The 13,501-nt window shown below is 34.2% G+C and overlaps 1 long non-coding RNA gene across 1 annotated transcript in view; it reads left to right on the forward strand.

Moving 5' to 3' along the window:
* The first annotated feature begins 339 nt into the window (after positions 1–339).
* LOC126761983 (uncharacterized) overlaps positions 340–13,501 on the forward strand; it is a 47,300-nt gene continuing 34,138 nt past the window's right edge. The window contains exon 1 of the long non-coding RNA XR_007667402.1: positions 340–1,566. This is a non-coding gene — a long non-coding RNA (uncharacterized LOC126761983). The remainder of the gene's footprint in view (positions 1,567–13,501) is intronic.

Genomic DNA, 13,501 nt, shown 5'->3' on the forward strand with positions numbered 1-13,501 from the left:
GTTGATTTATGTTTTTTTTTTTGGAAGTTTCCACCACCATTTTTTCTCACTTTTTTGACTCACTTTTTTCTAGGGCAATATACCCTTCGGGACTGCTACTGCCATGAAGTGGCACTTTCTGTTGCAAAACCAAGCAAACAACAAAAAACGCGCAACTTCAACTTGTTACGGCGCACAGTGACGTGCGTGTGTGTGTATTTGTGCATTACAAGGAGCGCAAGAGTGAATCCTTGCTACGAGAGCAAATGCGCCAGTGCGCATGCCCAACACTTGACGGAGATGATGGCTGTGACTTGGCATGTGACTGTGGGTATGCGTGTGTGTGTGTGTGTTAACGCCTCAACGCTGCTCAGCGGCGTAAGCGTAAAATATGCGCTCTACAATTGCGAGCCGCCTCAACTCCCCTCACTTGCCACAACAAGCTTGTGCGTACAACTATGTGTGTTGTGCCACGAGGGGGTGGCAAATACGCTTTCGTTACTCGCTGCCACTTCCAGTCGACACACAAGCGCTTGCACTGGCTCAGTGCCATCGGCGTTGGCGTTGGCGTCGGTGTCGGTGCCGACGTCTTCTTCAAGTTGCTTCGCACTTTCGCGCTTTGTTGTTTGGTGCGGGCTTGGCAAAGTCGTTCGCGGACAGTAGCAGTCGGGCATTGTGCCTGACTGGTGCGTCGCGTCTCAATCATCCGCCGCCCATTCGCGCACTGCCTTTGCCAACTGCTATAACGGTCGCGCGCACACGCACACACACATACAGACACTTGTAATATTTCGCGTAAAAAGGCAACTGAGTTAATATTTCTTCGCGACGTGGCGAGCGTTTGTTGGGAATTCGCTGTACAACTTTGCACGCATAGCGACGATTTTTTTTGCGAGTCCTCACACATCTCGATTGCCGCTGTTGATTGCTTCCTTGGAGTCTGTGAGTTGCCGCCGCTGCTGCCAACGCCTGCACCGCCCGCCGCGCCACCCTGCCCTGCCGTGGCATGTCGGTCGCCCCCGTCGCTGGCTCGCTGGCTGGCATTGATGGAGCCGTTGAAGATGAAACGCGAAGACGCGCTCCCAGATTGTTTAGCGATTCAGTGGTGATAAGGCGCCAGCCACTGCCGAAGAAAAGGAATCTGTTCTGTTCGCATTGCGTGCAATACAAATTGAAATTTCATTCCTCAACGTGAGGCGCATCCGAAAGGTTGTCGGCGGCTTTGCCATAGTATACGTTTGGGGATTGCCCCAAGATGCTGCCAAAGAACTCATAAAAAATACAAGACAATATTTAACATTACAGTACTGTTGTGAATTGTGTGTCTAAAAAATATTGTGTGGCCAGCAACAAAAGCAAAAAAAAAAGAAGACAAAAATTGTTAGAAATTTAATAACTGAAAGCGTAACATTTTTGAAGTGACATCTGAGTGTATTAACTATTATTTTTCAAACAAATATTGCAATAACGTTGTTTTAAAATACATATTTCAACAAAAATGGATCTTATGACAATAATTTTGTGCAAAGGTGCTTTTATGGTTACACTACATTTCTACATTTGATTTAAGTGAAACTAAAGTTATAGGTAAGTGAAAATATAATGCCAAATATACGCTGTCAAAGTGAAAGTGAAAGCTTCAATTAAGGTTAATGAAAGTGTGTTGTCATTTTTTTAAATTTTTTTTCATTTCAAATAATTATCAAAGACAGTTGAGCAGTAACGGCGCAGAAAAAATTGTTTTGCCATAAAAAAACCAAATATAAGCAGAATTTTAATTATAAAACCAATATATAGATATAAAATATAAAATTAAAATTTTTTCTTAATAGTGAAAAACAAGAAATTATTTAATGGAAAAAGTATCAAACATTTTTATATGAAAATATTTCTCTCAATACTAAATAATCTTTATGAATTTTGATATCGGTTTTTGTTGGCTAATTGGCTAATTTTGCACAATAAATATTTTCGGAATTTTTGTTAAGTTAAAATTTTTTCTCATAAACGGAGAGCTTTCAATATTTTTGTATGGCTTCGAAGTTGCAAATCAATTTTAGTGTTTTCAAACGTTGTTAACTGGTGCAAAAATTAAAAAAATCTCTGAATAAGCTCGCATTATAATGTGAGGTTGCATAAATGCTTGAGAAAATAATTTTATTTTTCTTACAAAAAATATTATTTTTTTTAAATGCATGCGAAATACTTAAGTCTAAAGTCTTAAGCCACAAATTTAAGAAAAAATATTAATAATTGAATTAATGATATTTGAAAGATAAATGTATTCTTCAGCTTTCGAATGACAAAATAAATTTCAATAATAATTTAAATAGACTTGGAGAATTAGTTTTGGATATTTTTTTTAATTAATAATAAGCAATCCCATTCAAAAAAGTAAATAAAAATCAGCTTGATTGGGAGAATGGCTTTTTTATTAAAGAGATAGCAACGATATTAAGCCAATTTTCAGTGATGCAATTAATGGTTGAAGGCAGATATCTATTGTTTTTGCGATTTATTTATTTTCAAACTAATTCAAATACATGTTATGAATTATTTTTTTTATATTTTTTTAATAAACAATATACTATTCTTAAACAAAAATGCATACTCGACACTTACAGCTTGCATTCTTCAGCAACAAAATGGTTTTCAGAGAGCTCTTTACATATTATAATGTTTTTTTTTCAAATTTTTAAATTTTTTCTGAAAAATTTTTATTTTAAAAATTTTAAATTTTTTATCTTTAAAAACATTTTCAGTATAAAAAAGAGAAATATTAAACAGCTAATTGTAATTAGTAATTATAAAACTAAATCATTTCAAATAATAAAAAATAAAATTATAGTTAATTTATATTATAATCATAATTAGTTTATTACTAAATATAAACAATAAAATATATAATGGAAAAATGATCAAACGTTTTTATAAGAAAATATTTCTCTACATTAATTAATACATATTTTCCAAAAAAAAAACAATATTTTCCAAATTAATTATGAAAAAAACACACAAGTTTCTCAGTTTTAAAACCGTGCGGCATTTTGTGTTGCAGCATTATTACTTGCAATCTATATATACTTAAGAGCAAGTTTTTTGTTTTTTTGTATCATTTCTGCTCACTTAAATTACTTACATTCATGAACGGGCTTTGCATAAATTTTAAAATTTAAAGCAAAAAAGCTCTGGAACTAAACTTTTACTACTAAAGCTCTAATAACATCGCATGCCTTTAGCGAACTTTCACGTAAGGTTTTTTTTTTTTTTGTACTTCTTTGGCAATGAAGTGCAGAATTTATACACAAATTTTGAAAACTTATTGATCGTAAGAAAGAATTCCATAGAAGCAAAATTCACTGTCAACATTTTAATACATTTAAAATTAAATACGAGCTAGAAAAATTATAAAATTAAGTTCTTTATTGCGGTTTTAAAGCCAACTGTATATGGTTGAAATCATCAAATTTGGTATTATCGATGACAATTTAAACTGTCAAAAAAAATTCATTCGAAGTATTGTCAAAATCAACTTTATTGTGATTACAGTTGTCAACTCCAAGCCAGTGTGGTTGACTAGAGTATCAAAACACTACAACTGCTACCTTTTCACAAGCAATAACTGAATGGAAATATTTTGGTTTTTCGTTTAAAATTTTTTAACTGAAAACAGTTGAAGTTCATAATACCGTACCAAAAATGAGTTGGGTTGTTTTGAGTTTGAAATGCTTCAACTTCAATTCAACTGAGCTAAGTTAAAAACCGTAAGAGAGATAGAAAACAGTGTATTTATTTAATAATAAGGTACTGAGTTTTGAAACTGAATTAAGTGAAATATTTGTTTTTGGTTTTGGACATTTTTTTAATTTATTCTAATTTATTTTTTTAAATTAAATAATTTTTTATTTATTTATATTAGTTTTTAAAGCAAATTATTTATCAGCAAAATTTTAAATTTTAGAGCAAAATTATTTTTCACATTTATAAGGCCAATACTGTTACAATTTTTCGAGAGCAATAGTAAATAGTTGTCAAAGGCAAAAAAAATATTTTCTCATAGTTTGTTTTTCAATTCACATACAGTACATATATCGATTTCAATGTCTTCAGTCTCACACTTTTATTGCTAAATCACTTTTCTTAATTTAAAAATTTATGCCTTTTTTGAAAAGCGTTCCATTTTCGACAGCGTAGAAACAAGGAAAAGCAGATACTAGGAACGTTCATTTTATTGCATGCAGATTTACTGCAAGCAAAATAATAGTCGTTTACCAAACTTCACATATACTTCACATAAATACAGAAATTTTAATTCCAAACACAATATTTCGAAAATTTTTACAATAACACTTGGCCAAAATTGAAAATAGTATTTTGCTTTTTCCTTGATTGCAAATATCACATGGTTACGCAATCAATATGGCGTATGAATTTCGACGGATATTAGTAATATATAGTCACTTAAAACGTCAAACCACTTATAAAAAAGAAAGCGAAATTGAGTTTTTATTTCTTACGATTCACTTCATCATAATTACTTACTTGTATATGTGGCATAAAATGTTCAGCTTTCGCTGTCATATACAAGTATAACCAATATATAAATATTTTAACCAGAACTCAAATTTTCTTTCAATATAAGTGGTTTATATTATATTATTTTTCCTTCGCCCGTAAACTTATGAAAAGTGGGGATACGTATAACAGTGCATTTTAGGTGACGAAATGTGTAATAAGTGCTCGTTTTATTTCAGTTTTATTGCGAAAAATAGAAAAAAAATTTAAGATTCTTTAATATAAATTTTGTGTCAAATAATTTGGTATATGTTTTTTAAATGAAACTTTTTTTCCTCATAAATATATTAGGTAGTCGAAAAAGTCTTTTCGTATTTTGTCAATAGATGTCGTTGCAGTCGTATATCTCCAATGCCAGTGAAGTTCGATTAGAAATACGTAAAGACTTTTTCGACTACCAATATTTAAATTTTGATTTGGTATACAGATTTCTTAGCATACCAGCAGGCGTCTAAGAAATCACTGTTAATTTGAGCACTATATCAAATAATAGAAGCATGAATTTAATTATAAATACGGTTTGAATTTCGCACGAACTTTTAACTAGAAAAAATCTCGTGAATTTTTAATCATTACCTAAATTATAAGACTTTCCTTTCATTTTCTAGAATTTTATGATTTTTGTAAGGCCGTCGATTTTCTTATGATTTCATCAGATCAAAACATTCGAATATGGCTCACTTTGGAAAATTGTTTAAAACTCTAATATACGACACAAATAACCTCACAGTCAGATAAACTTTTGATATTCCGTAATATGTAACTACTGGCTAAATTTTGAGATTATTTTTAATTATTGCAAAAAATAAAACAAGTATGCTTCAGGTTGTTTGGGGAACATAACTTTGCTCGGAATCTTGATAATATTTTTTTTCGATTATTTTTTTTTAATTTCGAAATATGTTCTAAGCAGTTTTCCTCTATTTAAAAACCCCAAATTTATCCGAAAAATCAAAATTTTTGGTCACAAAACAGAAACAGTAAAAAACAAAGAACAAAATTAAAAAAAAAAAATTGGTCGAATGCATCGATTATGCAGATATAATGTATATTTCAGAAACTTTCCTCAAAAATGTATAAAATATATATACATATATTGATAATTTCCTAATTTTGAGCAGTTTTTTAAGCAGTTTTTCGCTATTTAATGATCCAAAATCTAACCAAAAAAATCAAAGTTTTAGTCACAACACAAAAAAGCAATAAAAATAGTCAAAATTTTAGAAACTTTTTCGATTTTCACGAATATGAAAATATAATACAATTTTCAAAAAATTTTACGAAAACACTCCATCGAACCGCGCCACACAGCACATTCCGACACGTCTTTTCGGCGAAAGCACAAATCACGAAATACGCACAACAAATACCGATTGGGCTACTCCGCTCAAAACACCAAAATACCCAAAAACAGAACAAATCTCATGCTGCCAACAACAACATCAACACACAGCTGTGCTGGCGCGCCAATGGCAATTTGCATAAATTAAAATTTTAATTGCGAGTACAACACGGCGTGCCGAGCCGGGCGCTGCGTGTCCTTGTGACGTCACCGAGCGCGCAAGGCCAATTCGAAATTAATCGACAAAACTGTCTGTATGTTAATGAGTGACGCAGGAATGCAGTGAGAACGGAACACAGCGACAGGAAGTAGTAGAAGATGCAAAATGAAAAGCGAAGAAATCCGACGAAAAAAAAAGCTGAAATTAAAATGCCGGTCGTGGAGTTGCACAACGGCGAACGCGCATAGAAACAAACAAAGAGCAGAAATGAAGATGATGAAATTTTTGCGCTCTAAAGCAGCAACAACAACCACGACTACAACAAAAAAACGCAAATTAAAATTACGCTGATGAGCGCCGCGTCGCGTCACGACAGCGCGCAGCCTCCGCGCCAACTTCATTATGCCCGAAAACACTGGCGGCTGCCCCCATTTCGCGCGGCGCGCAACACCGTGTGGCACGTCGTCCTTGGCCGTGATTTACGTGCAGGCAAATGAGGCAGCGCGCGCACACACACACACAGATGCACGGCGGCGCTGTGTTTTTATATTTCTCATTCATTAACATAATTTTAATTTAGGTTAGTGAGACACAGCGTTCGTTGAACTGTTGCGATGCGGCTGTATCAGTGCGCTTCACTGTGTGTATGTATGTGTGTGGATGGGTTGTATGCTGGAGCGTACAGGAAGCGGCATGGCAGATGCGCTGCAGTAACATTCTGATAGATATAGTTGGACGTATTTGTATGTGTGTGACTCAATGAATGACTGACTGACTGCCAGGATGTTGGAATGAGGCGTTCTTTGTTTAAATACAAACAAACTGACATACATACAAACATAGCTATATGCAAATATATCTACATCGTTGTTGCTGCCACCGTTTGTTGCCTCGCATTTCCTGCCGCGCCGTTTAATGTTATGTTAATGAGTCGCCAGCGGTGTCGCGTCATCGCTGTCAGTTTCGCCTGTGCATACTGTGGGCATTCTGTGCGGCAATTACCCTTTTTCGTTGTGGCAGTCGCATTTGCATGCGCCGCAAAAAAACAAAATCTGAAAACAAAACTGAAAAAACACTTTCGCACTTTTTGTATTTATGCAAATTAATTTTTTTCCTGCACAAAAAAAAATTTGAAATTTTTGGCCGTCGGGTAAATCCTTTCAGTTTCACTTAGCGCTGCTTACCTGTGATTTTTTTAATATTTTTTTTGCGCCGTTTTCATGGTTTTCATGCTTTGCTGTCGCTGTCAGTTGAGTGCTTGCGCAGCTGTGTCGAAAATATTGCCGAATTTCGCCTGTTAATTTGCATAATTTCTGGCAGCTCGATTGGCATTTTTGAGCGCTAACATTGCGCCGTGACTGCGAGTCGTTAGCTTATGTTGTTCGTGCTATTGTTAGCAGCCTTTGCTGACAACGCTTGCAGTTTTATGCAAATTCAAGTGCGTTATTTGCAAATCATGTCTTCCAACCGCTGTCAATTGTATGTACATGTGTGTGTGTGTGCAAATATTCGCAAAATATATGAGCAAATTGAAATATTGAAATGCCTAGCTTAGACTGCTTACTAATTAAGGGATTAGGGCGAAGCTAACTAGGTTATACGGATTGCGAAAAAGTGGTGTGGAGGGAAAACATGTTTTGCGATTTTAGCAATTTTAGAATTTAGTTTACAAACTACTTGAGTTTTATAAAAAGTCTTGCGGTATTTTTATTGAATTTTTTTATTTTTTTTATTGAAATTGAAATGAATTTTTGGTGACTCATGCCCAGCTCTTGACCGATGCTACGGCTGCTACTATGCCGGTCTCTTTCGACCAATTCAGCGATTTTATCGCAATTTTCGATGACAGGCCTTCCGAAGCGTGGCGCATCTTCGATCACCTCTACACCAGAACGAAAACGTTGAAACCATCGTTGTACGGTGGAAATGGAAACTGTATCGGGTCCATAAACTGCACAAATTTTATTGGCGGCTTGAGTTGCATTTTTGCATTTATCGTAGTAGTACTGTAAAATATGCCGTATTTTCTCTTTATTTTGCTCCATGTTTGCGACGCTATAACTCACGAACGACTTAAAAGAAACGACAATCAATCAAACACGTGTTAGCGCGTGAAATGAGCTTTCCAAAAAGGTATAGCATGACCCGATGCGACGAATAAAACTAGAAGTACGCGCTTCAGCGCCAACTAGCGAAAATACCGCAAGACTTTTTTGACAACCCATAACTTGACAAAGTTCTTTGAGAAGTATAACACCGAAACATCACTGGTATAAAATAGTTATCCAAAAATTTTCATATAAGAGAAGTTTTTTGAGAATTATAACACCAATAAATTACTGGTATAAAAATAATTTTAAAAAAAGAATATAATATAAAAAATCATATGTCATATATATCATAAAAGAATATATGGCCACACTGAACTATTTGGTATAATCCAGAAAATAATGTTGAATACCATAAAACAAAGAGGTGTATCACCATAGATCACTTTTTAAACCATCTGTTTAACGAGAAGAAGAAGTAATTTGATTAGAAATATGCCGCCGTAATAAAATTAATATATTAATAAAGTAAATATACAGAAAATATTGTAAAAATGTTTCTAGAAATTTAAATTATATTATTAATTTTAAAATTCGAAAGCAGTTTTGCTCAAAACATTAATACTATTTTTCACCAAAATGTCGGAAACATAGAGAACTTGTTTTCTAAAAAGCAATATTTTTTTTTAGTTTTATATGAAATAGTTCTTAAATAATATTCAAAAAAAAGTTTTAGATTTTACGAAAACTATTAAATAAAATGTTTTAAAATGTATGGCAACACTAACCACAAATAACTTCATATGTAATATATTTTATACAGCGAATGAAATTTCAAAATTTCATTCAAAGTAACATATACGAGTACATATGTATTTATGTACATTTTTACTTAATTTTATTTTTTATTTTTTTGTGTTTTTAGTTCCCCATTTTATTGAATAAACTACGTGAACGGCCACTCTATATGAAGTATTTCTTAGAACAAAAAGCATGTATAGGAAATTGTAGTTATATTCACTTATACCTTTTTTTTGGCTAGTAAACGCTTTGCTACTTTATAAGCTCGAAAACAGGAGTTTTTCTTTTCTATGGCTTCACAAAGGATTTCAAATAGCAATCCACGTGCGATTTCTCTAGATTAGGCATCTCACATAACCTAACTTCTACCTTAAGTTTTAGGAATTAAAATCATATGACACATCCAACTAAAAGTAATTAATTAAAAATAGTTATATTAAAAATACCTTTAAAGAGTGAATGTGTTGAACCAAAATTAATAGTGATTAACGGCAGCCAAGTATAATTCCGGAGCTGTCGGTAATGCCCCTAGGCAGGCAGGTGAGTAATTGGAGTTTCCTCCTCGCTGATGATGAGGTTATACCGCCTTTGCTTAGTCGTCAGAGCCTCGTTCGTAGTGACGAGGGTTACCGCAAGAAGGTGAGGTTGATGTTTAGGAGGTAGGACTATGTTTGCGCAGTTACTTGTTATGTTGTTAGGGTCTTATGCTACCAATTTGACATATTTTAGTAATTTATATTCTTATTTGAAGAATATGGAAAGTTTAAATAAATATACTTAAATTTACTCCGGACATTGATAGTATATAAGTTTGAAATATTTGGAAATAGCTACTTAAGGAGTTAAATCCCCTTTGAAGTGAAAAATGCGTTTTTTCGAGAGTTTATGCAGAGATTTTGTTTTTAATAAATAAATAAATATCGTATATAATTTAATGTTCTTTAATAATGATTAATTTAAAAACATTTTGCATTCGGTAGCTGACGTCCATAACCACGTAAAAAACGGGGAGATTTTTATACCCTGAACAGGGTATATTAAGTTTGTCACGAAGTTTGTAACACCCAGAAGGAATCGTCGGAGACCCTATAAAGTATATATATAAATGATCAGTATATTGAGCTGAGTCGACTTAGCCATGTCCGTCTGTATATCTGTCCGTCCGTCTGTCTGTTTGTATTTATACGAACTAGTCCCTCAGTTTTGAAATTTTGCAAACGTCATTTTCTCTTCAAGAAGCTGCTCATTTGTCGGAACGGCTGATATCGGAAAACTATAACATATAGCTGCCATACAAACTGGACGATCAGAATCAAATGCTTGTAAACACATTTGACAAGATATATGCACGAAATTTGGTATAGATTATTTTTTAAGGCAACAATGGAATCTCTAAAAAACTTGTTCAGAACGGATTACTATAGCATATACATAGCTTCCATACAAACTGAACACATAGTTACTAACAGAAATGCACCTGTGAAGGGTATTTAGCTTCTGTTCTGCTTAAAATTGTCGCAAATAAAAAGGCCAAAACAAAACTATTTTGATTAATCGACGGACTTATCAAAATTTTTGACAAAATAGTGGCTTCCCCAACAAAGTCGTTTTTTGAAGTTACTATAAAAAGTCTATACTCTATACCATCATTACTTGAAAAATATATCGAACAAACTTGGTTAAAAATTTCGAGACAATTGGTCATGCCGTTTCGGGTTTCCTCTCAATCTGAAATATTCTTACAAATACATTTTTATCTCCGAAAATATTTGCCGAATCAACTTTTCAGGGAATATTTTCAAATATACGTATGCACATTCAATATTCATGTGACAGACTAGCTGTTTCCATACTTTTCTCAAAACTCAAATCACATTATTAAACGTAAAGCTTTTATTTACTTAAATTTCTCAAAGGATTACACTAAGAAATATCGAAGTCAATATAAACATGATTTCATAATTTCGTTGAAAAAAAAAAACAAAAATCTGCAGAAATTGCTTATAAGAAGAAACCTGAAATGTGAGAAATAAAATAGAATGCCACCATTTTCTTGCAACCGTGCCCGTTTTTCTTTTTTCAAAAGATTTATTTTTGCATATAAGCATTCACATTTGATATTTGATGTATTACAATTACGGCGAAATAACTAAGTATGTACTTACTTTGTGTGTGTTTTTTCTGCGAGGGTGAGTTTCGCTGCATTCGCTTAGCGACAGGGGGATGAGCGATTATTATCCTTGACTGAGCGCTGTGAGCTGTGGGCGTTCAAAGCATGCAAAACACACACACACAAGCATACTTTAACATATTTATATTTATATTGATATATGCATATGTGTGTTTTTGTACACATGTGTATCTTGTCACGTCAACAGTCAGCGCTATGCGAATACTTCTGAAGATTTGTACACGCTCGTGCAGCTTTTGGCCCTGCTCTTTGTTGCTTCATTGATATGTGTCTATATTTGCGCATATGCAAATATATTTGTATGTGTGTGCATATACATATGTACTCATCATGTAATCCTTTATGTTGCTCATGCCGCCATACTCCTACATGTCAGCACTTGTAACAACAACAACAACAACAAGAGTAACAACAGCAGCAGCAGTGCCTTACATCCTTTTCAGACGCATTCCGCGCAATTTTTCCTTTCTTTCCCAGGCAATGCTTGACTGCAGATAGCAGACATTTTGATTTGAATTGAATTTTTACATCCTTTGGCTGGATTTTTTTTCGCTGTCATGTTTTTTGCATGCTTCAGTTTGTATTTAAGCACAAATATGTGTGCAGGCGCTTTATTTGTGCCTGTCTGTGTGTATCTTTACTTTGAGCAGTGTGTATCCTTATGTCTGTCTGTGTGTGTACGTGCTTTATGCCATCCTTGAAATCCCTTTATTTGATTCCCTACCGACGCTGAAGTTGCCACCTCATCCCATCCTCCGCCAACAACACAAACTACACTTGAATGCCAATCGTGAGTTGCCGCTGCGCCTTAGATATGTGCATAGCCTTAGCTTTGGCATGAAGGTGGCGTAGAGCGTGAGCGCTTGTTTGTCGTACGGACGTCAACCAATTTTCAAATATTTTTATATGGTTTTGAATTTTGTAGATATTAAAAATCAACTTTAACATCCTGCCATCTTCGCCGTGATTTTATTTTCTGCTTTGATTTGGTTGCCGTTATACAAATAAAGAGCGCGTGGAATACGGTATGCAGTGTAGATAGTTATAGACTCACCAGGTGGGGGCTTAAGAGTGGCAACGAATAGTGGAAATGTATGCGTTGGCACTTTAAGTGCATATACTTGTACCTGTTGGAGAATTAAAGTATAAGATCAGTCTGTTATGCGGTTTTGAGATTTATTTAATACAAATATCATAAAAAATCGAGTTAAAATCGTGTTTTCTCTCATTCAGGGAGGTGAGCATTCACTCCGACAGCACAGCGGCAATACTAACTTCGATCGCGCTCACTGTGCACTCAAAGTTAGTTAAGTGATAGTTCTTCCATAAGACTATCCAGTAAGACCATATTTTCAAAGCAAAGGCATGTTGTAAGCCATCTTGTTATCCATGAAATGAAGGAAACTTAAAATTGTATGATACAAAGTAAAGATTAATGGCTTTTGAAAGCTTTTCCATAGCAAAAATAATTGAAGTCTTAAGAGAGAGAGATGATCGAGCTAATAGAGATTTGGACAGCGACTTATGTTTTTGTGTTGTTATGAACTTTAGTGTTGTCCCCTTTTCAGTCCGTCTTCTTCAGTCAGCATTATGGCAAATACATGAATTGTACTTGGAAATTTCTTGCTAGGAAGTGGTAATCCATAGAGTTTTATCTATCTTCTGGTGAGTGCTACGTATGAAAAAGCTGAAACTCCGGAGTTTCTGCCTCAAAATTGTTCCTTTACCTCTTAAGATTGCAGGGGTCTGTCAAAAAGACCACCAGTGTCCTAACTTCGTCCCTAGAGAGGTTTATTCATTCTTAAATATTTTTCGGTTATTTCTTGTAGTAATTTTTTTCTTAAAGCAGACCGTAGTTAGAAGGTGGTTTCGGAATGTCACTCCTTTATCGGACTAAAGAGTCTGCTGAACGATCTTTGATATTTGACAGTCCCTTTTATTCCAATTTCAGCAGTCATAAGCTGTACTACTTCATAAATATCATAGTTATCGTGCCTGTCCTCAAACTGTTCAAATAGTTAATGAGAGAAGCATCCAACACGCCATTTATGAGATTTTAATGGAAAAGTTTGACCCTAGCGACATTTATTCTCATTACTCTTATCATTTGTTTCCAAATGACTTGGCTTACGCCTGCTAATTCTATCGACGTTTGGTTTCCATGATAGTGGGGTCTATGTAACCAAAACAAATCCGAAATTTTATCTGTCTAAGGACTCGACTCAACTTGATATTATTGCTCAAAAATATTTAATGAAGTTTTTTCGCGGTACAACAACATCAACGGCATTGGAATATTATTTAATAGCACATTTCTCACAATTCTGGATGTTCCTGCCTCACGAACTAAAGCTTAACTCAAATCTCTTCCTTCCTCTCGAGGGATTTTAGGAGATTTTCGGCTA

The sequence above is a fragment of the Bactrocera neohumeralis genome, chromosome 6 (genome assembly GCF_024586455.1).
Source record: "Bactrocera neohumeralis isolate Rockhampton chromosome 6, APGP_CSIRO_Bneo_wtdbg2-racon-allhic-juicebox.fasta_v2, whole genome shotgun sequence".
In the NCBI taxonomy this organism is placed as follows: Eukaryota; Metazoa; Arthropoda; class Insecta; order Diptera; family Tephritidae; genus Bactrocera; species Bactrocera neohumeralis.